General features: G+C 42.6%; 1 protein-coding gene and 1 pseudogene across 6 annotated transcripts in view; both read left to right on the plus strand.

Moving 5' to 3' along the window:
- The window catches only part of FARS2 (phenylalanyl-tRNA synthetase 2, mitochondrial), a 672,513-nt gene that overhangs the window by 84,745 nt on the left and 563,250 nt on the right, over positions 1-24,518 (plus strand). The gene's annotated exons all lie outside the window — the stretch shown is intronic.
- On the plus strand, positions 5,814-6,871 carry LOC136329953 (ubiquitin carboxyl-terminal hydrolase isozyme L1-like; annotated as a pseudogene).

Genomic DNA, 24,518 nt, shown 5'->3' on the forward strand with positions numbered 1-24,518 from the left:
AAAGTATAAAAATTTCAATAAGAATTTCTTTGGGGCTTTGCTTACTGTTAATCTATAACAAGCCTCTTAGCTTACTTTTGTGTAGTTTTTTTGTGTGTTTCAGAAGAATTTTTAGTTTTATACTTTCTCACTTATGCTTCATAACAGCTCTAGGAAGTAGAGTGGGAATTTTCTTTATTATCTGAGGACTTATTTTTTGACATTTGAGGACAATATTGGCAACTTAGAAATTATGTTAACAATGGTACAGAAAGAGGAAGACAGCTGGAAAGAACCAAGGGAATATCAAAACTTAAATGATTTAACTCATTTCTGTAGCTGCTGTGAGTGTGAGAAGGATTTGAAAAATAGGGTTATTATCAGGATGTGCTATAAAGCATGGAACTTTTTCTTCTTGTCCCGTTTTGGGCTGTTATTTCTTTTTTTCCCCCTTTTTTATGTGTGACAGAGACAGAGAGAGGGACTGATAGAGACAGGCAGACAGGAAGGGAGAGATCAGTAGCATCAATTCTTTGTTGCGGCTCCTTAATCTTCTTAGTTGTTCATTGATTGCTTTCTCATATGTGCCTTGTCTGGGGCGCTACAGCAGAGCAAGTGACCCCTTGCTCAAGCCAGCGACATTGGGTTCAAGTTGGTGAGCTGTGCTCAAACCAGATGAGCCCATGCTCAAGCCAGTGACCTCAGGGGTTCGAACCTTGGTCCTGTGCGTCCCAGTCCGATGCTCTATCCACTGCGCCACCACTTTTTCAGGCTATTTCCTAAAGAATCTTCTCTCAGACCACAGTGCCAAGTATTGATTTATCAATTTTAAGAAGTTTAACCTGGGCTTAAATAAAAAGTCATGTGCCTAACATGTAAGTGCTGGGGACCAGTATTGATCAGCAAAGACACAACCCCTGTCTTGGCCCTGGCCGGTTGGCTCAGCGGTAGAGCGTCAGCCTAGCGTGCGGAGGACCCGGGTTCGATTCCGGCCAGGGCACACAGGAGAAGCGCCCATTTGCTTCTCCACCCCTCCCCCGCGCTTTCCTCTCTGTCTCTCTCTTCCCCTTCCGCAGCCAAGGCTCCATTGGAGCAAAGATGGCCCGGGCGCTGGGGATGGCTCTGTGGCCTCTGCCCCAGGCGCTAGAGTGGCTCTGTTCGCAACATGGCGATGCCCAGGATGGGCAGAGCATCGCCCCCAGGTGGGCAGAGCGTCGCCCCTGGTGGGCGTGCCGGGTGGATCCCGGTCGGGCGCATGCGGGAGTCTGTCTGACTGTCTCTCCCTGTTTCCAGCTTCAGAAAAATGAAAAAAAAAAAAAAAAAAAAAAGGAAAGACACAACCCCTGTCTTTGGGAGCTTCTACCTTGGACTTCCTTTTGGGATTCATGGTCGCCTAGGAGGACATGGCCCTACTACCAGAGAACTTGGTGTTGATGGGGTCTACTGTCAGCTCACTAGGCAGACCTTGTGTTTATTGCCATATTAGGGGAAGTGCAGGTTGCCAGAGAGTGCATAGGTATGGCTTCTAACCCAGATTTGAGGATTCTGAGTTGGAGAGTGTGAATGTGTGAGTGAGTGTACGTGTGTGTGTGTGTGTGTGTGTGTGTGTATTTGAAAGTGGCTGGAGTACAAAGCAAATTTAGCAGCAAAATGCAAACAACCAACCCCTTAAAAATAAACCTCAGCATTATTTACACAAATAATGGTTTGTTAAAGGATCATCTAAATCCCATGCTGCAAGTTCATTCTCCTCGGATCTGGGAGGGATATGCCGGACAAATCTCTTCTCTGTATTGTTCCAATTTTAGTATATGTGCTGCCGAAGAGAGCACGGGACAAATCTCTTGGCTAGAGTATGCTGCACAGTCCTTCCAGGCAGGTCCCAGGCTGCCTGCATGCCGAGAGCTGTGAGCAGGATTCGACCTTTCTTGCTGTGCTAAACAGGGAGACTGCCATCATCAGCTAGTTCTGGTCACTCAGTCACTTCCTAAATTACTGCTATACTTTGCTTCTGTGACTTGAATGGTTTGGGGTGTGAGAATGGTATAGCTTCTCAGATTTCAAGGTGTGGCCAATTTGGGAGCCTGCAAGCCAATTTATGAAGGCCTTATAATCATTCTGAGGTACTTGGATTTTTTCCATAGAGACATTTTCGATATTGAGGAAGGATTAAGACCCCCTTGCCCTCACATAATGCTAGATAGTGTCAGACAAGGAGAATCTTCTTTTACAAATGAGCTGTCTGACCACCCCGTCACCACAGCTTTTATATGATATAAGGCTGCTCCGTCTCTTTCCTTGCATGCTGCGCCTGCACAGTGAAATGAAACCTGCATGTGATATTTGGGTCTCTTGACATGAACGTGAGTCTAGCATCAGAAATTATATGTAGTGATATCACTATAGATTTATCTAGGTAAATGAGTAGGTTTTGAAGCCAAAAATCATAGGGGTAGATGGGAAAATTCATTTATGGTGAGTTAAAGGACAAAGAGAAATTTTCAATATGTAACGTGAAAAAAAAAAAAACCAACTCGCAATCTGAAAAATAGTAAGACTTTCACATTAAGTATTTTTAGGGAAGTAATGTCTCTCTTTTACTGTTCAAAGAATAATAATATACTAGTAATAAAACATGTATTTCCCAAAATATCAAGATTTACTGTCAGCAACATATTATTTTGAAAAGAATTTATTTTATCTTTAAAGTGTAGATTGGTTTTTGGAGAAGAAGAGAACAGAGGGCACCGGAATACCTAACACAGTTGTGCTGTGCTGGTTGTAAATGCGTGTTCAGAGGCAAGTGACTGCTGTGGACCAGTGCGGCTAGTAATTGTCCAGGTCCTGCATGAGAACAGTGCAGAATGAAGAAATAAACTCAGAAAGGAAAGGATGGGATCCTTGGCAATGCCAAGATAGCTTGCAAGAGTGGAGCAAAGCCCCCAGTCTGCTTTATTATATAGTGCAGAGCCATATGCAAATAAGGATGTCTCTGATATAAAGTCACACATCTGAGGCATAAACAGGAATCCATTTAAAGCAGGGGTTGGGAAACTTTTTGGCTGAGAAAGCCATGAATGCCACATATTTTAAAATGTAATTCCGTGAGAGCCATACAATGACCCATGTATGTTATGCATTATCCAATAAAAATTTGGTGTTGTACCGGAGAATAGCTGTGATTGGTTCCAGCCACCCGCAACCATGAACATGAGCGGTAGGAAATGATTGGATTGTAATACATGAGAATGTTTTATATTTTTAACATTTTTTTTTTATTAAAGATTTGTCTGCAAGCCAGATGCAGCCATCAAAAGAGCCACATCTGGCTCAAGCCATAGGTTCCTGACCCCTGATTTAAGGCATGAACAGGAATCCATTTGAGGCATAAACAGGAATCCCCTCCGCCATGCAAAACTGAAATCAACCAACATCAGAACAAACAAAGAGTGAGAGGAAGGGCATGTAAATTGCCTCTAGCAACTTAATCGAACAGGTGAGGTGGGGAGATTTGATGAGCAGAAATACTCAGCTTCATAGCCAATATGGAGGTGTGGGGAAAGAACTTAACCTTTGGCTAAGCCTTAAACTGCAAGGGCTTTGCCAGCTTGCTGTCTCCCAGAAATGCCCATGATAAAGAACCTACAGAACAATGCTTTATTTAAATGAAGTTGTTCCCCTCTTCCTGCCACCTTGCATAGCATCAACACAGGAGCTGTGGCTGAAAAGTAAAGCAGCAGATACTGTGGGTTCTCACTCTGTCATCCTGTTAGGGCTTCATTAGAGAGAGGGATGCTGGTAGCTATCCAGATACTTTACTGGCAGTCTTCACCGACAAATGGAGCCATATTCATGTTGGCTGACATCAGGTTTTAGAAGTTATTTATAAAGAAAAGATTGCTGTAGTCAAAATAGTGAGAGAGATTTAAATAGCAGAGTTGCAGCTCAAGATTCATCTAGGGTGAGTGGCACTGTAGGACAGATAAGCTACTTTCCAAACACTTGTATGTGCTGAGTGTATTTTTCCCATATGTAAATAGTACTTTCAGACAGCATGCTCTAAGCAAACCACTTCAAATAAACATTGATATTTGAAGATTTGAACATGATAAATAGTACTATAAAACTGTCGGAACAATGCATTAATAAATAAAAAAACTTAACAGGACAACATATAATGAACTTGGAAGTTTACACTCCTATCTTCACAATAAGAAGCTCAACAACTGAAAATCAACACATCTTACTAGATATGTCAAAATAAATGAGGTCACAGGGTAAACTGCTATGCTGTGAAATGGAGTGAAAGGTAGATACCCAAAATCCCAGTTTACTAGAAGCCAAAGTCCAGGAGCAGACCCCTGCCCTGCACCCCCATACACACCACCAGGATTGGTAGGAACAGTTAAATTGTAATAGATAAATTGTTGGAGGCTTGAGAGTTAAAAACTCACAGGGCTTAGTGTTTGTGGGGGGAGGTTGGAAAGTTCTGTGCTGTCATGAATTTTACTTTTAGGAATCCCATAGGGATCTCAGAAAAGTCCTCTCCTTTTTCTGGTAGTTGGAGGAGAAAGGTACCCATTTCAAAATATAGCCAAAGCATTTTGTTTTCCTTAACAAAAGCCTGCTTTTAAATTAATTTACCAAAGCTTAACAGATTTGGGCTTTATCGGATCCTAGCTGATTTGGGATGAGAAATACCCAATTCATGCTCCCTTTAACTTTTGATCTCACCTAAGAGGGAGAAAGAAAGGAAGACACACTTGTGAAAGTCACAGTCCAGGGTCCAGATGCCCAGGCTCACTAAAAGATTGAGACCTAATCATAGCACTGTAGAGGGCTTCTCCTCCCTAACACCTTACCACCACATCAATCAGGTTCCTGGATAATGACAGAGGATTACAGCTGAAAGAACTGCAAGGCTCAGACTCTATTAAAAGGGAAAGCCAGAGGCAACAGGGAAGACATAGACAAGGATATGTACAGGAAGTACAGGAAGTTTTAGCTTCTGACATCCACAGCTACAGCAAATAGTGAACAGCCCAACTCACAGCAAGATAAATGAAAAACCTTACATTAAAGGCTTATGTTCCTTTTATACAATACATCATGTTTGGCTTTCAACAACAACAAAATTACAAGGCATGATGAAAGTCAAAACACAATTTGAAGAGACAAATGAAGCAACAGAACGAGAGATATGGTACAGATTTTTGAATTATTAGATCAGGCATTTAAAATAAGTAGGATTAATATGCTGTGGCCTCTAATGTCAAAGGTGGACAAAATGCAAAAACAGATGGGTTAAAGTATAGAGATAGGAACTCTGGGAATAATGAAAAGTTAATGCTAGAAATAAAAAACTGCTGTAGCAGAAGTGAAGAATGCCTTCTGGCTTATCAGTAAACCACTGGGCCACATAAACAGCTTGTGAGCCTGCAGATTTATTAAAAGAAACTTCCCAAACTGAATAGCAAAAGGAAAAAAGAATAACAAAACCAGAACAGAATAAGAACTGTAGGACAATTACAAAAGGTGTAGTAGACAGGTAATGGGAATACCAAAAGAAGAGACAGAGAAAGGAAAAGAAGAAATGCACCTTTAAAGATTTTATTTATTGATTTTACATAGATAGGAAAGAGAAGAGGAGTGGGGAGTGAGAAGTGTAAGTGTGGTTGCTTCACTTTGGTTGTTACTGATTGCTTGTTGCTTGTCATATGTGCCTTGACTAGGCAAGCCCAGGGTTTCAAACCAGCAGCCTTAGTGTTCCAGGTCAATGCTCTGTCTACTGCATCACCACAGGCCAGGCAAAAGAAGAAATGTATGAAGTAGTAATGGCTGAGAAGTTTGATGACAAACATCAAATCTGGGTATCTCAAAGAACACTATACAGGCAAATTCCAAAACATCTACACATCTGATATTAAAACTGCAGAAAATCAAAGATGAAGAGGAAGAAAGCTAAAGGAAATAAACACCTTACCTGTAAAGGCACAAGGATAAGGATTTTTTCAGTCCTGTCTTTAGAAACCATGTAAGCAGGAAAAATAAAAGAAAAATCAATCTAGAATTTTATGTTCAGCAAAATTGTCCTTCAAAAGTAAAAAGAGAAATAAAGACTTTCTCAGACCAACAAAAATGAGGGAATTTGTCACCATCCTGGCAAGAAGTTTAAAAAGTTGTTCAGGCAGAAGGGAAATGACGTAAGTCAGAACCTTGGATCTACATGAAGGAAGAGCTTTTTTCCTCATTTCTAGGTTGTGGTTTCTTCCATGGTTCGTGAGATTAAGCTCTAACTGATGGAGATTAACCCCAGATGCTGAACAAAGTGCTGGCCTGGGTGGAGGGTGCTGGCCAGGGGCTCCTTGTGGCCATGCTGTGGCTGAAGGAGGAGGCCCAGCATGAAAACGTCAGGATAAAACAAAAGAGGAAGCAAAGGGACAAGAAGTCAGTCCTGAAGTAGACTACATGAAGCAGACCATTGGGAATTCCTGTGGCATGATCAAACTTACACATGCTGTGGCCAGTAATCAAGACAAACTAGAATTTGAGGATGGGTCGGCCTTGAAAGTTTTTGCCTGAAGTGGGGAAGTTATCCCCTAAAGACAGAGCAAAATGCTTGAAAAGAATGAGGCCATCAGGCAGCCAGTGAAGCCTGCTTCAGGAATGCTAGTGATGACAAAGGCTCAGGTAGATGACAAAGTGAACTTTCATTTCTGTTCATGCTGTTCAACAATGGGGATGGCCACTTTTATGAAGTTGATGGGCAAATGCCTTTTCCAGTGAACCTTGACACCAGTTCAGAGGACGTGCTAACATCTGTAGAGAATTCAATAAGCATGAGCAAGGGGAAGTCCACTTTTCTGCCGTGGCCCTCTACAAAGCCACCTAATGCCTTGTAAGAAGGGACTTAGCTTTTTTCCCCTCTTCCTTTCATGGTCAAAATATATCCCTACCAATGAAGTCTGAAATGCTTCAGTACTTGAAGAGCACAGCTGTTCTTCTTTGGTTCTGCAGTAACACCTAAGCACTAGCAGAGCTCAGCTGTTGATGGAGCCAAGTTTGTTGTAGCTTAATATGGCAAAGCATTTCCCCCATTGTATGTCTCATACCTCAATATCTAATGCTTTCAATGGCTACTTTGGTCTGTTTCTGTTAAGGCCTTAGAAGTGGTTTAAATTGTTCTTTAAAGGAATAAAACTTTTCTCCTGCTAAGAGGGGGGGAAAAAAGGAGAGTGTTAGGGAAGAAATAAAAGGACTTTTGGATTTTTTTCCCTTGAAGTATTCGCACCATGTCCAGCATCCAGCACACATGCCCCCACTCCCCACCCATTACAGACACGGATTATGATGGCTTGCTTGTTGGTTTAAAAAAGAAAGAGTAGTTTTCTCAACCTGCAACTGAAACTGCAACCTCTGCATTCAAAAATAACTGAAATGGACATAGCGAGTTCTCTGTCCCATGGTAGAAAGGCATCTCCTCCAAAGACTCTGGGCAAAACTGCAAATAAGTAATGAAAATGGGCCCTGGCAAGTTGGCTTACTGGATAGAGCGTCAACCAGGCATATGGATGTCCTGGGTTTAATCCCCAGTCAGAGCACACATGAGAAATGACCATCTGCTTCTTTCCTCCTTCTCTCTCTTTTCCCTTCTCACTGCCAGTGGCTCAATTGGTTCAAGTGTCAGCTCCAGATGGGGGTTGCCAGGTGGATCCCAGTCAGGGCCATGCAGAAGCCTATCTCTCGATCTCCCCTCCTCTCACTTAAAAAGAAAATTAAAATTGATGAAAGCCATCTTCTCTTTGACTTCATAGATGTTAATAACGCACACTACTGTGTCTTAGGCAACAGAACATTTTTGTTATTTTATTATCTAGCCTGTTGAGTTGTAGCATCATTTTGAGAAATTAAAAGGAATTGATTATATTGTGTAGACACTATGAGCTCTTTAAAAGCCAAAAATTATTACAACTTTTCAAACTAGCAATGAAAAGGCCATTGAAGCATCCCGTATGTTTTAAATGTTAATAAGATAAATATAGATTGTTCTCATGCACCAAATGCCTTTCTGGATAGTCCCCTTCCCTTAAAAAAAAAAAAAAAAGAATAAAGGGTTCTTGAAACTTAAAAAGTGTACAAAACCACTGTAGATTATCCCTCAGCTGTGATGGGTTTATTTCTTGCTATGAACTCAATAAGGAATGGGAATTCCAAGCACCAGTATGAGTCCCTGGCTGGGTCTGGAACTTTTGGTCCTGTTGCCGAGGAAGATGATTTTTGTTGATTTAAGGGACTTTGACCACAATTGGCTTTGGTCTATTTTGTTTTTTATTTTCTCCTCTATTTTTTCCTTAATTTTTAAAAAAACTTTTTATTTATTGATTTTAAAGAGAGAGGAAGGTAGAGAGAGAGACACACACATACACACAGAATCATCCATCTGTTCCTGTATGTGCCATTCCTGGGGATTGAACCTGTAAGCTTTGTGCAGTGGATCAACACTTGAACCAATTGAGCTATTTGGCCAGGGCTTTCTTATTTTTTGCTATTTAAAATTTTCTCTTTTTACTTTTTCTTTATTGTCCTCTTTCCTTTTTTATTTTCTTATTTTTCTTTATTCTATCATTTTAATTTTCTTAAATTTATTTTTTATCACTTTTTTATTACTTGAGTTATTTTATTTTTGTGATTTTATTCTTAGATTCATTTTTTCTTTTTCCCATTTTTTCTCTATTTTTTCTTTATTTTTTACATCATATTATAATTTTTAAAATTGTTTTATTAGGGTAGTTAGCAGGTTGCCATGCCAGTAGGCCTTATAGCCATCTCTTCTGATGAGGAAATCTGCACTGACAGTTTCCAGCTGCTCAGGACAGGGCCGATGAAGCCTCACCAAGGTGATTTTGGCCGGCACATCATGAGTGCAACAGAGGTGGCTGTGGAGGTCATTAACAAGAGCCAGGAGAGCTTTTCTAGCTTTCAGACTATTCCTTGAAGTCCAAAGCATGAAAACCTTGAATTACCCTATTATTGTGAAACTCTTTGAGGTGACCTAGATGCAGGAAACACTCTTCAGGGGTCCCCAGACTTTTTACACAGGGGGCCAGTTCACTGTCCCTCAGGCCATTGGAGGGCCGCCACATACAGTGCTCCTCTCACTGACCACCAATGAAAGAGGTGCCACTTCCGGAAGTGCGGGTGGGGGGTTGGATAAATGGCCTCAGGGAGCCGCATGTGGCCTGTGGGCTGTAGTTTGGGGACGCCTGCTCTATCTGCTCATGGTGTATGCTTGTGGAAGAGAGACATTTTATTACCTGTAGGGCCATGGCTACATGAATGAGAAAGAGGCTTGTAGCAAACTCCACCAGATAGTGTCAGCTGTGTAGTGCTGCCACCAGAGGGCATTGTCTATAGGGACCCACAGCCAGAGACCTTTTTGATGTTGACCTTCACGTCAGTATTGCAGACCTTGGCTTAAGGAATGAATTCGCCTATGTCAATAAACTGCACATTTTCTGTGGCAGTACCTAACTTACTATAACCTGAACTCTTCCAGAGTCGTCTGTGATGGCCCCTTCCCAGAGTTATGGAGCCTTGGAATTTCTTTTTTTCTTTTTCTTTTTTTATGATAGTCATCTGATCCTTGCCTTTTGAAAGAGAGGAATTCAGAATATACAGTGTTTCTTTTTTTCCCAGTGCTTTTTCTGCATGTCCATAGAGAGTAAAAACCTGCTTAAGAAATTCTAGATCCTCCACCCCAGTGAGAAAGGCATTTTAGAGGAAATCATGAAGGACCCATGGATATACATGGGCCCTAAAAAGAAACTGACACCTTAAAACTAGCCACTCCCTGACTATCAGGGCCCTTGGCAGACTGAGTAATTGCTGTATGTGGGCTGTAAGTGCAAGGATAGTCACAACTCACTGATGGGCCTAAAGCATGACAAAGTAATGACCAGCTATTGGCTTCAGGGCTACCAGCACCCGAGCTGGAAGGCTACATCATCCATGAATTCTCTGCCTACAAATAATCCCACCAACTACTACAGCCCTTTCTCATCCATGAGATGGATCTTAAGGTCTCTGTCAGCCAAAGTAAACATTCCCACCTTTACTTTGTTCTCTAAAGCAGAAAATCAGTGGCATGAGGACCAAGAGTCGGGGGGGGGAAGGCCAACAGAGCAGCAAAGTGATTGTAAATCCCTTACCTGGCCCACCACTCACGCGCAGCCCCACCATGACTCTGTGGTCTGTGCATGTACCTGCAATACCAGCAATGGTGGTGCAGCCTCAGGCACATCCAGCTTCCCTCTGCTGTATATGCATGGCCTGGCCAGGCCGGAGGATTTTGCCTGGTGGACGATGGCATGGAAACTGATGTGGGATTCTTTCCATGGCAGTTAAGAAGGTATCTAGCACCTCCATGTCATTCAAAAGCATTATGACAAAAATAACTGTGATGAAGCTTGAGTTTATGGGATTACCAGGAGCCCCTGTGTGGGAGATAGGCTGTAAACTGACAAAGTCCTTATAGCCTAGGGCTTAGTTTAAAACTAATCTCTTCCCCACACCCTTTTAAGATTAAAGATCTTCCCCACACCCTTTTAAGACTAAGCTCTTCCCAAATCCTTGACTGTTGCATGGTGGGCGTGGTTCACTTTTATGAGGAATCCTATTTATGCCTCAGTTGTGTGTGACTTTGTATCAGAGATTTCCTTATTTGCATATGGCTCTGCACTATATAATAAAGTAGACCAGGGTCTTTGCTGGACTCTTGCAGGCTTTTGCAAGCTAAAGGCATTGCAGAGACCTCACTATCCCATCCTTTTTTTCTCTGAGTTTATTTCTTCATTCTGCACTGTTCTCACTCAGGACCTGGACAGTTACTAGCTGTGCTGGTCTGTGGCAAGTGGCATCCAAACAGGGACCTGAAGAAGAGAAAACTAAACTAAAGGCAGGTGACGCAACTCTCCAAGTGGGCACAGTGAGTCAAGTTTTTGGGGAAAGTATAGTCGGGAGTAATAAATTATGGGACAGTTAGGGTCAAAAGTGAGAGACCTTTTTGTAAAAATATTGCCATATAAGGAAGAATTGTCTAAGGAGTATCAGAGTGAGCTAAAAATGGAGTAATGTAAATATGAGAAGTCCTTGGAGTCTGGGGATGACTCAGGAGATAAGGGTATTGTGGCTATGGCTGCCTTAACCTTGGCCCCTCCGCCGCCTTCTGCTCCTTCTTATGCCCAACCCTCTGCTCCTCCTTACCCTTATCGGGTTGCTCCCAGAGTCTCTAGCTCACACCTTTGGAGATCCCCGCTCCAACAAGCTTTAGATTAGGCTCGAGGTTGGGGAAACAATGAATGGCTTTGCATGCTCTCTTGTCATAGAAAGACAGGACGATCAAGGGAATGGAGTGCAAGAGCATGAACCTCTGCCTTTTAAAACTCTGAAACAACTTAAACTTGCTTGTGTTCAGTATGGGCCTACTGCCCCTTTTACACTCAGTTTATTAGATACTATTAGTACAAAGGCTCTTCCCCCAAATGACTGGAAGGCAATTGCTCGTGCCTGTCTCTCCTGGGGTGATCATTTGGTGTGGAAATCAGAATTTTATGAAGAAGCTGTTGAGCAGGATGAAAGAAACTGGCAACAGCAGATTGTAGTTACCACTGATATGTTAACTGGAAAAGGACAATATGCTCCTATGGTGGCTCAATTAGAGTATCAACTAATTGCTTATAAAATGGTTAACCAGATAGCCACACAGTCATAGAGACACCTGCTTATTACAAGACCAAAACGGAGAAATTGAGCTAAATTAGGCAGGGCGCTGATGAACTATTTCAAGAATTTGTTTCATGGCTGATTCAGGCAGTTGAAAGAATAGTGGTAGACAGAGAAGCAGGAACGATTTTAGTAAAACAGTTAACCTATGAAAATGCTAATTCTTCCTGTTAGGCTGCACTTCTGCCTTACCACAAGAAGGGAGATAAAAAGGACTACATTGGAATATGCGCTTATATTGGGCCTTCATACATGCAAGGTCTGGCTATTGCCACAGCACTTCAGGGGAGGACTTCAGGACAATACTTTGATAAATGGCAGAACAAACGAAGGAGGGGAGACCAGGGAAATACTTTTGCCAGTAGATCTTGTTTCCAATGTGGGAGTTTAGGGCATGTTGCTAAAAATTGCCCTACTGCACTCAGATACTAGTCTCAGCCACCCTCTCAAGGGCAGCCAGCTCTTAAAGCTCCTAGCCTCTGCCAGTGCTGCAGGAGAGGGAAACATTGGGTGAATGAATGTAAATCTAAGTATACTGCCGAAAGGCAGGTGATTCAGGGAAAGGGACAACGGGGCCTTCCCCAGCCCCATCAAATAGTAGGGGCAGTGTCAGTGTTTCCTCAGCAAATTCTGATTCCAGCAGGCCAAACATTGCCCACTTATCCCGAGCAATGGCAGGGCGGCTGCTCCTAGTTCTTTCTGGCTGCTTAGACTACTGCTCAGCTGAAATTGAGGTAGAGTAGAAGTCTTGTTATGGTCAGCCTGAGTTGCCAGTTATAGCATTTGTGGAATTTCAGAATGGTTAGGAGACTCAGTTATTAAAGTTATAGCTTTTCCTGTTATTGTCTGATTTTCTTTAATGCTTTAGCAACAATCCTCTGAAGTGTTATTTAGTTTCTTTCCTATTCTTTGACTGGAAATTTAGGCAGGGGACCCCTGGTGGATCTGACTACAAAATTTCCTGTGCAGCTGCCAAGAGCAAATTTCTTGGGGAGATTTTGTTTAGTCCTATCCTTCAGTCCCTCTGTCAGAAAATGCCCTGACTAAAAAGATCAGGCAGGCATCTTTCTAGTCTGGTGTTCTCTGAAATCCCAGATTTCTCTCTAGTTTGTTTGATTCTAGTTTCTGTTTAGTTTTGTCTGATGTCTAAAATGTGATTTTTAAGGCCTAAATTGAGTTCTTGCATGAAAAAAAAAGAAATGCTGGCTCTTATATTGAAAAAATAAAATGGTTTCATCTCTACATTTTTGTTTTAAAATTGGAACATGTAAGGAGCACTCATTTAAATTTAAATAGAATGGAATGTAGATCCTAAAGACTTGCTAATTTAGTTGGTGCTTTGTAAGGTGTGTTTTTTGTTTTCTGAGTTGAGAGCAAAATAGCAACTCAGGTATTAGGATTAATCAGATTTAGAGTGTGCCCATCAAACACTTAAAAGTCAATTAGAAAAAATAAAAAAGGGGGAGCCATACCCTGGAACTCCTGTAAATCTTTTTTATCATTCTCTTTTTACTTTAAAAATTTTTTGAATGCTGATATACAAGGCCATTCAGTGGTTTAGAGACTCTGGAATCCAACAAGGAAAGTCTTCCCTGAAGTGCGATAGAAGGACCCGCTCACAGGAATCTGGCAACATGACCCTGTTCTCTTATGGGGCCAAGGATATGTTTGTGTTTTTCCTAGGTCTTCTGAGGCTCCTTGGTGGGTTCCTGAATGTTTGGTGAGACACCCTAAGCCAGAAGGAGAGACTTACTCCACAAGAGCAATTGTATAAGGCTTATTTTACTCTGCTCTCGTCCCTTTCTCTGTCAAACCTGTCCACCTATTAAATCCTCTTAGCACACTGTAAGCCTCCTCCTGCAAATTCTGCTGTCCCTCTGTCTTCTTGCAATCAGTTTCTTATATACGGAAAAAGCTTAAATAGGCAGAGGAGGGCCCTCAAACCCCTCAATGAGATCTCCTGAGCATGGCTTTTAAGGTCTATAATGACTGATAGGAACAGGAGAAGGCAGATAGAGCCCAAAGAGATCAGGTAAAATGATGGCTTTTGGCAGCCACCCTTAAAGGCTCCAACCCTCTAATGGGCTTCTTAAGAATCCATCAGGGCCCTGGTTCAAGTGTGAAAAGGAAGGTCATTGGGCAGAAGCCTGTCTGGGTCCTCGGCCCCCACCAGGGCCATATCCTCACTGTGGGAAAAAGGGACACTGGAAGGCAGACTGCCCCTTCACTCCTCCAAGGGAGGGTTCAGTCTCTTCCAGCCCTGCTCCAGCCACCTCTGACCTAACCTTGCCCAGCCTGCTGGGACTTGCCACTGAAGACTGAAGGTGCCCCAGGCCATTTGCCTCATCTTACTTCACCATTGAAGAGCCTAGGGTGAGCATCCAAGTAGCAGGTAAGCCGATCTCATTTCTTATAGATATGGGGGCCACTTACTCTGCCTTGCCCTGAATATTTGGGTCCTGCTCATCCCTTAAAGATCTCTGTTGTGGGTGTTGATGGTCTTATTTTCCTCCTCGCTTGCCATAGATCCACTGCCTTGTCTAATACATAGTGTCTCCTTTACACACTTTTTTCTCCTCCTGCCTCAATGCCCCAACCCTATTTTAGGCCAAGACCTACTCTCCAAATTTAGAGCCTTTCTCTCCCTTCATCTCCCGTCCTTGAAATTGGCCTGTTGCTTCTCTAGGCCAGCCACATTTTACCCCTTCTGTTACAAATTTACCTCTACCACCCAGCATAGTGAATCCCAAGGTTCTCCTCACCACCTCCACAGCTGCTAAACTTCAGGAAAAGTCTCCCTGGTTTCGTCTCTCCAGGTTAAAGAAAACAAAGCTCCACCTCCACACATGCCTACAGAGGTACCTTCCAGTCTACCTGAATCATGGCCAGAAACCCAGAATTGATATTAAGCTTGAGATAAAAGCTTAATGTGCTAGAAGCAGTGGTCATGGGACTTCGAAGCTAGCTACAGAGTGTGGAAATGTGACAATAGTTCCAGTGCCATGCGGAATTTTCCTGGAGGTGTGTGACTCCTGCTCCTTGTGACAGTTTTCAATGGGACTGAAGTGGAGTTGGGTTGCATTTGCAGGGAATGTGGAACGGTGATGTGTCAACATGGACTTGGTGAACATATTAAGGACATTCAAAACAACAAAACTCTATTATAGATCCTGCTATATTGGCTAAGAATTTGCTTTATGATATAAAAGGCTTTAATCCCTTTAATGTATTAAGAAACTTGTTTTGGTATCTGTTAATATTTGCTATACTAATTTTGTGTTTATTCTGTATTTTTCCAATCTGCTTTTGAATTGAATCTGGGAAATCAGATGAGTGCAAATCTCTGCACATAAGCTAAAATTAAAAAAAAAAAAAATGAGGATATGTGGGAGAAAGGCTATAAGCTGACAAAGTCCTTATAGTCTAGGGCCTAGTTTAAGACTAAGCTCTTCCCCAAGCCCTTGACTGTTGCATGATGGGGGGGGGGGGTGCATTCTTCTGAAGATTACGGTTTATGCCTCAGTTATTTGTGACTTTGTATCAGAGACTTCCTTATTTGCATATGGCTCTGCACTATATAATAAAGCAGACCGGGGGCTTTGCTGGACTCTTGCAGGCTGTTGCAAGCTAAAGATGTTGCAGAGACCTCCTGATTCCATCCTTTTTCTCTCTGAGTTTATTTCTTCATTCCGCACTGTTCTCACTCAGGACTTGGTAGAATTACTAGTGGCACTAGTCCATGACACCCTGGGAAGTAAGAGGAGAGCTGGACTGTTTTCCTGGAGCATCTCTCCTTCCTTGCTCTTCTCCCTCTTTTCTCCTGTGTTCATGGGGAGGGAAAGGATTCTATGTAAATAAAGAAACAAAACATCTCAATGGGTAAGCATTTAATAATTTATTTTCCTAGTTCCTTTTAATGATGGATTGTGGGAGGGGATTATTAATTTGAATAGTTCAAATGTATGTTTGTTTTAGAGAATATAGGACTCTCACTTCCCTGAGTAGATTGTATAACAATAACACCAATAAATTACAAGCATTTACTATTGTCCAGAGACTTCTGTACCATTCCAATTTATTTTAGCCACAAATGCCCATTTAGCAGATTAGGAAGTGAATGCTGAGAGAAGTTAACCCTCTTGTTGACATCATGGACTTGGTGAGTGGCAGAGCATGTGTCGTAAGCTTGTGCACTCAACCCCGGTGATCTGTGGCCTCCCTAGGCTCAGGTCTGTGGCTTCTAGTCCACTCTTTCTTGGCATCCTTTTTAGATTGGTTATACTGTCTCTTAAATGGATAATTCAGTCATACGAGAGATGAGATAACCAGCCATTTAGTGTGCCACTTTTCAGAGCACCTTGTGACTTAATTTGTCTGTTGTCCCCTAAGTCTTCTCTGCACAAGCAGGGCACTGTGCTGAGTACAAATCCACCTTGAAAATGTGAAAGAAAATGAAGCTTTTCAGAGTGCTGGAAGCACTAAGGGTATATGGAAAACCCCATTTATCCCAAGGGCTGGGGTCTTCTCGGGCCTGTAGCATGCAGGTTAGCCTCTGAGGTGTTTCAGATGTTGGAGAACCCTAATCCAGATCTAAACCAGGGGGTCCTGGCTAGCAGGATGACCTTTCTTCTCCTTTCCTGCCTCTTTTCAAAGTACGTAGGAGCTAAGAGAGGTCCTAAGTGGAGTGATGATTTCTGGTTGAATATATGTTATATGTTTAAAATTTGCTTGGTCAGGTAGAAGAGCCCCTTTCTCTAGCTCTATCCTTTTTTATTGATACCAAATTGATTTATCCAAGTAACTCATCTTTGGACTCCTCAAGGGATATTAGGAGCTGGATAGGTATGCAATATGTATAATATTTGTCAAAGAAATGTATTTATTGGGCAGCTATTATGTACCTGAATAGTGCTAGAGAGTTAGGAAGTTAAATAAAGTATAAAACTTGTTTTCAAGGAGCAAGCAGTAGTTGGAGATTTATTCACAAGTATTTATTTTCTGCTTTACTCCAGCAAGTAATAAAGTAGCATCTCTTTACTTGCAGTTGTTGAATGGAGCAGATAATTATAGAGCGTGGGCACTTAATCCATCCTGGGGCAGAGAGAGGTTGGGCTTCTGGAAAGTAGAGGGAAGATGAGGCTTCCTAAAGGAAATGATGGTTGAATGGGTGGATGGGTAGAAGTTAGCTGGCTGAGGGAGGAAGAGGGCAGGGCGGGCCTTCACAGATCTGGACCTGAGAACGATAGCAAATGTGCAGTTCAGCAGTGAGCCATGTGTGTGGTGAAAACAGTAATCCTTTCACCTTGAAAGGGAGGCCAAAGAAGTAAGTTTCCAGCTGTTGGGGCCAGCAGAGGCAGACAGCATGTTGTACTCACTTTTTCTTTTTTAAGGGAGAGGTGGGGAGGCAGAGACAGACTGCCATAAGTGGCCCAATCAGGATCCACCTGGCAAGCCCCTACCAGGCGATGCTCTGCCTGGCTGGGCTGAAGCTCCATTGCTTGGCAACTATTTTAGTGCCTGAGACCAAGGCCATGAAGCCATCCTCAGTGCCCCAGGGCGAACTTTGCTCGAACCTTTGGAACCTTGACTGCAGATGGGAAAGAGAGAGATAGATAGATGGTGGGGGTGGAGAAGCAGATGTTTGCTTCTCCTGTATGCCCTAAGCAGGAATTGAACCCGAGATTTCCACACACTGGATTGACGTTCTACTGCTGAACCAACCAGCCAGGGTCTGTACCCACTTTCCTGGGTTGCCTAGAACATAGAAACTAATTGAGATGACTTCAGATGCACAGACTAAGCCCTTTCCAAAAGATGTTCTTTAGAACATAAGATGCCCTGATGTTAACAAATGCCTCGTGATAAATAGGTCCCAAGGTCAAATTGGTTCAGAAAATACAAATATCCATGATGAATCTTTAGGGAGGGTAAAGCCTGCTGTTTCCAGAAGGTTTGGGAAGCTTTTCCACCTGAACATCTTGAGAAATTAGTGTTCAGAGTACATTCTGGAAAATGCTGTGTCAGCCCCCAAGTGGCATGGATGCTACCAGACTGGCCTCATGGGTTTTATTCTCCCTGAAGACATGCTGTTCTCCCAGAGGTCAGCACAGCTTGAGGCAGGTTGGAGGAAGGCAGCTGCGGAAGTGCTGTGATAGGTGACCTACAAATGGACAGTGAAAGCAGTTGACCAACAGTGAAAGCAGCTGACCAGTTAACTGACCTTCAATTTAACCCACTTCTCTTTTCAGTACTGGGTATTTTAAGCTCTTAGCTCTCCAAAGTGCCAGCTTTATGCTATGGCAGAAAAGCATTTGTTCCTGCCTTCTTTCATGTCTTTGCATTCTCCTGACCTCTTAAAGCTGTACCGAGATTGACATGGATATTAAAGTCAAGAGCCATTTTTATAGATAGAGTAGCAGTTGGGAGAAAGTAAAAATTCTTGATAGGGATAGGAGAGGTTGGGAAATTGATTTGATCTCTTAAAACTTGAGAAAATTGTGCTTTTTAAGAATTCTAGTTTTTAATGTCAAAGGATGCTTGTTAAGTTTCCTTTTAGTGAAAGCTACTGTAAGAGTCATTGCTCATCTGTATTGGAAATGTCAGAATTATGGGTGAGAGCTGTTCTTTCAGAGAGTATCTGACCTGCTCTGGGGTCCCAAAGGGAGAAAAAGTAATAGATTTCTCCTGCTCTTGGGTCACCTGGACAAAAAGACCATTGCCTCATTCTTTTCCTGACATTAGTGTTAGTTTCAGTAAGCTATATGATTTGTATTTTTCATGGTGCTCATACTCTTTTAAAATCTTGTGTAAAAAAATGATCTTAACAGATGATGTAGGATCATGCATTGGGCCTGATGTGCCCTTGAAGTTTGTAGAAGTTTACTTTAAGGCGGGACCCGGACATGAGCAGAGGGGAAGAAGCCATGTGAGTAGAGATGGAGTGGGAGTGTGGGAGTGTTGAAGTTTGATGTTCTTGTATATATTTATATTTGCCTCTTATAATGGATCCCTGTCCTCTGTGCCTTGAATGAGACAAAGTTAGGACAGTGAAAGGTTGGTGAGGTGAGGGCATTGCATAGAGAGCAAAATTTTGTGCTAGGCTTTGATATATCTACTTCACCCACATTAGGTAGATGTCTTCTGTGTTTAGTGTATACTCTGGAATCATTTATCACCCATATAGAAATCTATTGTATAAATAGCCTAACTTTTGAAAGTTAGCCTGTCTCTAAAACAGATCTGATTTGGTGTTGGAACCTCCAACAACCACTTTTCCCTCTCGTCTCTTACCCCTAAATCCTGCACACACAATGGCTGTCTTAGGAAGTCATTAGAGATGTGTATAGGAAGTGCCGTAGTATTTTCCTGGAAGCATAATACATACAGTGTCATTAGATACTTGCTCAGCTGCTTAAAGATGTGAGGTATAGCACAAAAAGTACAGCTACTCAAAATATCTGATGTGAAAGAAAGTAAATGTCTTGTTTTTCAGGAAGCTTTCAAGTAGTTGATTATTTCTCACTACTCTGTGGGATTATGGTTGGTTTACACATAGTGTTGGATGTCACTCATGTGGTGGTTTTCACACTGCTGCTAGGCTGGACTAAAAGGCCCGAGATGGCTTTTCTCACCAACCTGGTGTCATGGTGCAAGCTGTTGGCTGGAAAACTTGGGTTCTCCCTCTCATGGCCTCTCAGTAAAGTAAGTGTCTTGCAATATTTTAAAATAACCATTAGTATTGAAACCTTGTGGCTTGTTTTTCATATGTGAAGTAAAAGCCTTAGAAATTTATTAGTTTTAAAAGTGTCACTGTAAAGCCAGAAGCCATGGCCCATGCAGGTTCACATTGGATTCGGACAGTCGGTGAAGAAACAATGGAGCCAAAAACTGATGGGCCATTATCTTTAATCCTAGCTTGCACCTGGTGGGCAAGTAAAAACACACACTGGGCTCCAAAACCCACTCACATTCAGTGCTCACAAAGCTATTGACTTATCCGAGTTTCCTAGAATCAAAGGTTTCTAGCTTACCAGACTTTATTCACCTCTGTTCCCCATTTCCTTCCTTCTCCCTGCACAAACTCTGCGCTAACTGGCTTCTCACTCAACACTCCGCCATCTTGGCTGCTTCTCCAGGCCTCCTCCACATGGCCTTTCTCTGCTCTTCTCTCTGCTCTCTCCTGTCTAATGCTAAGCTCAGGAACTAAGAGACCAAGCTCCTGTTCTGCCCCCATTTTATAGTATAGATTCAAAACCTTTAATCCAATATACAAAGTAGGGAAGTCTCTAATACAAAGTCACTTATCAGAGACACGATGGGATTGTACCACCCCACATCAAAAAGGGTGGGAAAGGCTTAATCCCAAAACCAAACCCCAGGCTACAAGGATCCTGCCTGCCCACAGCCGACAGAGACACACATTAATACCACCTGGGCAGTGGCCTCCATGTGGGCAGAGTCATCTTTAACAAAGTGAGCATAATACATTTTATCTGCCCAACAGTCACGGTTGAAGAAAATACAGGCCTTTGTTGACTTGAATGAGTCATACCTCATTCATATTATTATGAATATAATTCACATTATTATTCATACCTCAGTTTCTGGCTTGCTTTTTTAGGGGGTGGTGGCGGCACAGTGACGTCTTTATTTTGGGAAGGTAGCTATGGGAATAATTACAGTATGTTCACAAGGCAAGAAAGTCTCAGGCTCCTACTTTCTACTCTCTTTCTCCAGAGTGGATTAATGACTTATCACTTATGGATTTCTCCTTTACATTTTCCCCTGTCTTTGGAGATGCTATCACAAAGATCTGCTCATTCCCCTCTTTGATAAAATCAGAGCTATTTAAACTCACTTTAGTGCCCCACTCCTGAGCTGCTGGCCACATCTCCCTCCCTGGAGTCAGCCCTGCGGCGCATCCCCTGAGTTGCGGTGTGCAGTGTCCTCTCTCAGATCATCCCAATGGGTAGGGCACAGAGATGACTTTTAGAGTGGGACCTCAGCTTTTTCCAGACTTCTTGGTGAGGACACAGAAGAGTTCTAGAGGGTCCCTTGATTGAAAATTTCATGGTCAGTTTTTTGGCATGCCCTTTAGGTTGAGGGACAACCCTTCTTGGCATAGACTTTCTTGTTGACTTGACTAGCACAGTGGTTGGTATATAACGGTGCTCAAGAAATAGAATTTTGGCCCTGACTGGTTGGCTCAGTGGTAGAGCATTGGCCTGGCGTGCAGGAGTCCCGGGTTCGATTCCCAGCCAGGGCACACAGGAGAAGCGCCCATCTGCTTCTCCACCCCTCCCCCTCTCCTTCCTCTCTCTCTCTCTCTTCCCCTCCCTCCAAGGCTCCATTGGAGCAAAGTTTGCCAGGGCGCTGAGGATGGCTCTGTGGCCTCTGCCTCAGGCACTAGAATGGCTCTGATTGAGGCAGAGCGACTCCCCAGAGGGGCAGAGCATCGCCCCCTGGTGGGCAAGCCGGGTGGATCCTGGTCAGGCGCATGTAGAAGTCTGTCCGACTGCCTCCCGGTTTCCAGCTTCAGAAAAATCCAAAAAAGAAAAAAAAAAGAAAAGAAATAGAATTTTTTCTCTTTTCCCTTCAAGGGAATCACAAAAATGGAATTACAGGGAAATTTCAGGAGAGAGGCCGCTGTGTACAGCTGAGGTAGACCAGGAATAGTCTGTAGATGAGGCTGATTAGAGCTAAGAATCAAAGGATAGGTTCCTCATTCATTCACTGGATGCTGTACTCCACCTGGTATGGTTTCGGTACTGCTATGGAATGAGTACTGACAAGAAACAAACACATGATTTGCAATCTAGTGAGCAAGACAAATCTTCAAGTAATCCTGTAAATAAATAGAAATCTACACGGAGAGAGACCTAAATGTTCAATGGGAAAGTGGTGCAATAAATTACAACTTGCTATTTTTCCATTTAATGTAATGTAGTCTTTGAAATTGTTTCAAAGAATAGTAAAATGGTTGCAGCAACAGTGGGTATTTAAAAATGGGACTATGAAAGTATAATCTTATTTTAAAAAAATGCATGTTTGCCTATGCTGGTTATATAGCACCTTGAACAGTGGCTGTTCCCAGTGATGAGATTGAAAAATCGAGCATGTTCTCATTAAATAGTACTGGTTTTCCCAGGTGGAAAGTAGATTTGTTTTTTCATTGTATAACATCATCTAACTGTAAACAGTTATTTCTGTGTTTATTGTTTCATTTTTTTTTCAGAGACAGAGAGAGGGATAGATAGGGACAGACAGACAGGAACGGAGAGAGATGAGAAGCATCAATCATCGAGTTTTTTTGCGACACCTTAGTTGTTCATTGATTGCTTTCTCATATGAGCCTTGACCGTGGGGCTACAGCAGACCAAGTAACCCCTTGCTCAAGCCAGCGACCTTGGGTCCAAGCTGGTGAGCTTTGCTCAAACCAGATGAGCCCACGCTCAAGCTGGCGACCTCGGGGTCTCGAACCTGGGTCCTCTGCATCCTAGTCCAATGCTCTATCCACTTCACCACCGCCTGGTCAGGCCTCATTTTTGTTTTGATATTATGGAGAAGTAATCTAATGTCACTGAGGATTCTTCTTGCTTCGTGGGACCAGGGTGGGCCTGGTGAAAGCCATCATCCCACTGGGCTCCTGGAGATGTGACCTATGGCACTGATTCCTGTCTTTGTCTGCCCAAGCAGGATTCATCTTCCTCTGTCCATTGTTTGTTTTATTTTGGTTTGGTTTTGTCTGGTATTTTTGAGGACAAAACTTGTGTCCTAAGGGAAAGTTTGAGAAATGCTTCCAGACCTAATGATGGTAGTTTGATTCTGATGTCTGTACTCCTCGTTATCTGACTGAATTCCTGTGTTTTTAATCAAATCTGGATTGTGTGATTATTTCTACTATTTTATGAGAGATGGGTCCCATCTTCACTAATACCTACAGAAAATTGTTGTTTTATTTGAAAACTTTTCTCTTGGAAACCATTGGAGTGTTAAGTGTTATTACTTTTGTCAACTTAAGACAATGATACTTCTGTCTCTAGGTGGGATTTTTTTGTTTGTTTTCTTTTTAAAGCATCTGCAATTTTGAGGAGAAAATTAAAAGTATTTATTATGGAGACACAGATGATATAACCATAAGGATAGAATACAGCATGTAATTTGTCATAAAGTGTAAGAATTCCAGAAGTTTCCCCTCTAATCTGTCATAATTTTTTCCTCTCAACAAAGTTTTTTTTTCCCTATATGTTCTGTCACTTATTTTAAAGACCCACGCAGTCATTTAAGCTGACATAATTTTAATGGACAGGATAATATTGCATACAACTTGTGTAAAGCCAGTGGTCACGGCCAGGGCCACCATCACAGCTGCCCGGCCCATGCAGGTTCACATTGGATTCGGACAGTCGGTAAAGAAACAATGGAGCCAAGAACTGATGGGCCATCACCTTTAATCCTAGCTTGCACCTGGCGGGCAAGTAAAAACACACACTCTGGGCCCAAAACCCACTCACATTCAGTGCTCACAAAGCTACTGACTTATCCGAGTTTCCTAGAATCAAAGGTTTCTAGCTCACCAGACTTGTTCACCTCTGTTCCCCGTCTCCTGCCTTCTCCCGGCACAAACTGCACAAACTGGCCTCTCACTCAACACTCCCCCATCTTGGCTGCTGGCCTGCTCCACGTGGCCTCCTTCTGTTCTCTGCTCTGCTCTCTCCTCTAATGCTAATCTCAGGAACCAAGAGAGCAAGCTCCTGTTCTGCCCCCATTTTATAGTGTAGAAATCCAAACCTTTAATCCAATATACAAAACAGGGAAGTCTCTAATACAAAGTCACTTCTCTGAGGCATGATTGGATTGTACCACCCCACATCAAAAAGGGTAGGAAAGGCTTAATCCCAAAACCAAGCCCCAGGCTACAACGATCCTGCCTGCCTACAGAGACACACATTAATATCACCTGGGCAACGGCCTCCACGTGGGCAGTGGCACCATCTTTAACAAAGTGAGCATAATACATTTTATCTGCCCAACAACTTGTTTTTCATGACATCTTGGATTTACCTTGCTCTGCACAATACAGACACCAAGGCTTGTCCTTAAGGAGATAGGGTTATTTTCACGTCATGAGAGATGCTTAAAGTGTTTCTGACAGCTTTCTTTACATCCCAAACTATACAAGTAGTGAGTCATGCTTTTCTTATAGACTTTTCAGTACGAGTTTCTGTTATGTTATGAATATCTAGCATTGAAAGCAGCTGTCATCTATTGATAGAATCTCCACCAGGGTTTCCTGCCAGCCACCTGGGAGGACAGAGCAGAATGACCAGGTTGATGAAGGTCTGATCATTGCTGGGCTTAGGGGAATAGCTGGTAGGAAGCTGGTCTTACCATGGACTTTTCCACAGCTGACCCTGGTTCTGCACTGACAGCAGCCCCTATTGTACAGGACTGTAAAATTACTCAGAAAAGAATGAGGATAATGTTTATACATTTTCCTCTTAAAACTGGTTGGCATTTACTTCTGGGGTTTATTCTCTTCACCAACTAATTTATAATTGATTCTACTTTTCTGTCTCTTACCTGCTTCTAATCACTGCCCTTTTCAGAGATAACTGCAGGGAAGAGACTCATTTTTCACTGAAGTGTTTGTTACACTTCCTTTCTGCTGTTACATGAAACTATGGCTCCTCCCACCTCTGAACATCTTCCCTCCCTTTCACACTTCTGCTTCTTGTGTTTTGAATACATTGGTGAAG

Source organism: Saccopteryx bilineata, chromosome 3 (assembly GCF_036850765.1).
Source record: "Saccopteryx bilineata isolate mSacBil1 chromosome 3, mSacBil1_pri_phased_curated, whole genome shotgun sequence".
Taxonomy (NCBI): domain Eukaryota; kingdom Metazoa; phylum Chordata; class Mammalia; order Chiroptera; family Emballonuridae; genus Saccopteryx; species Saccopteryx bilineata.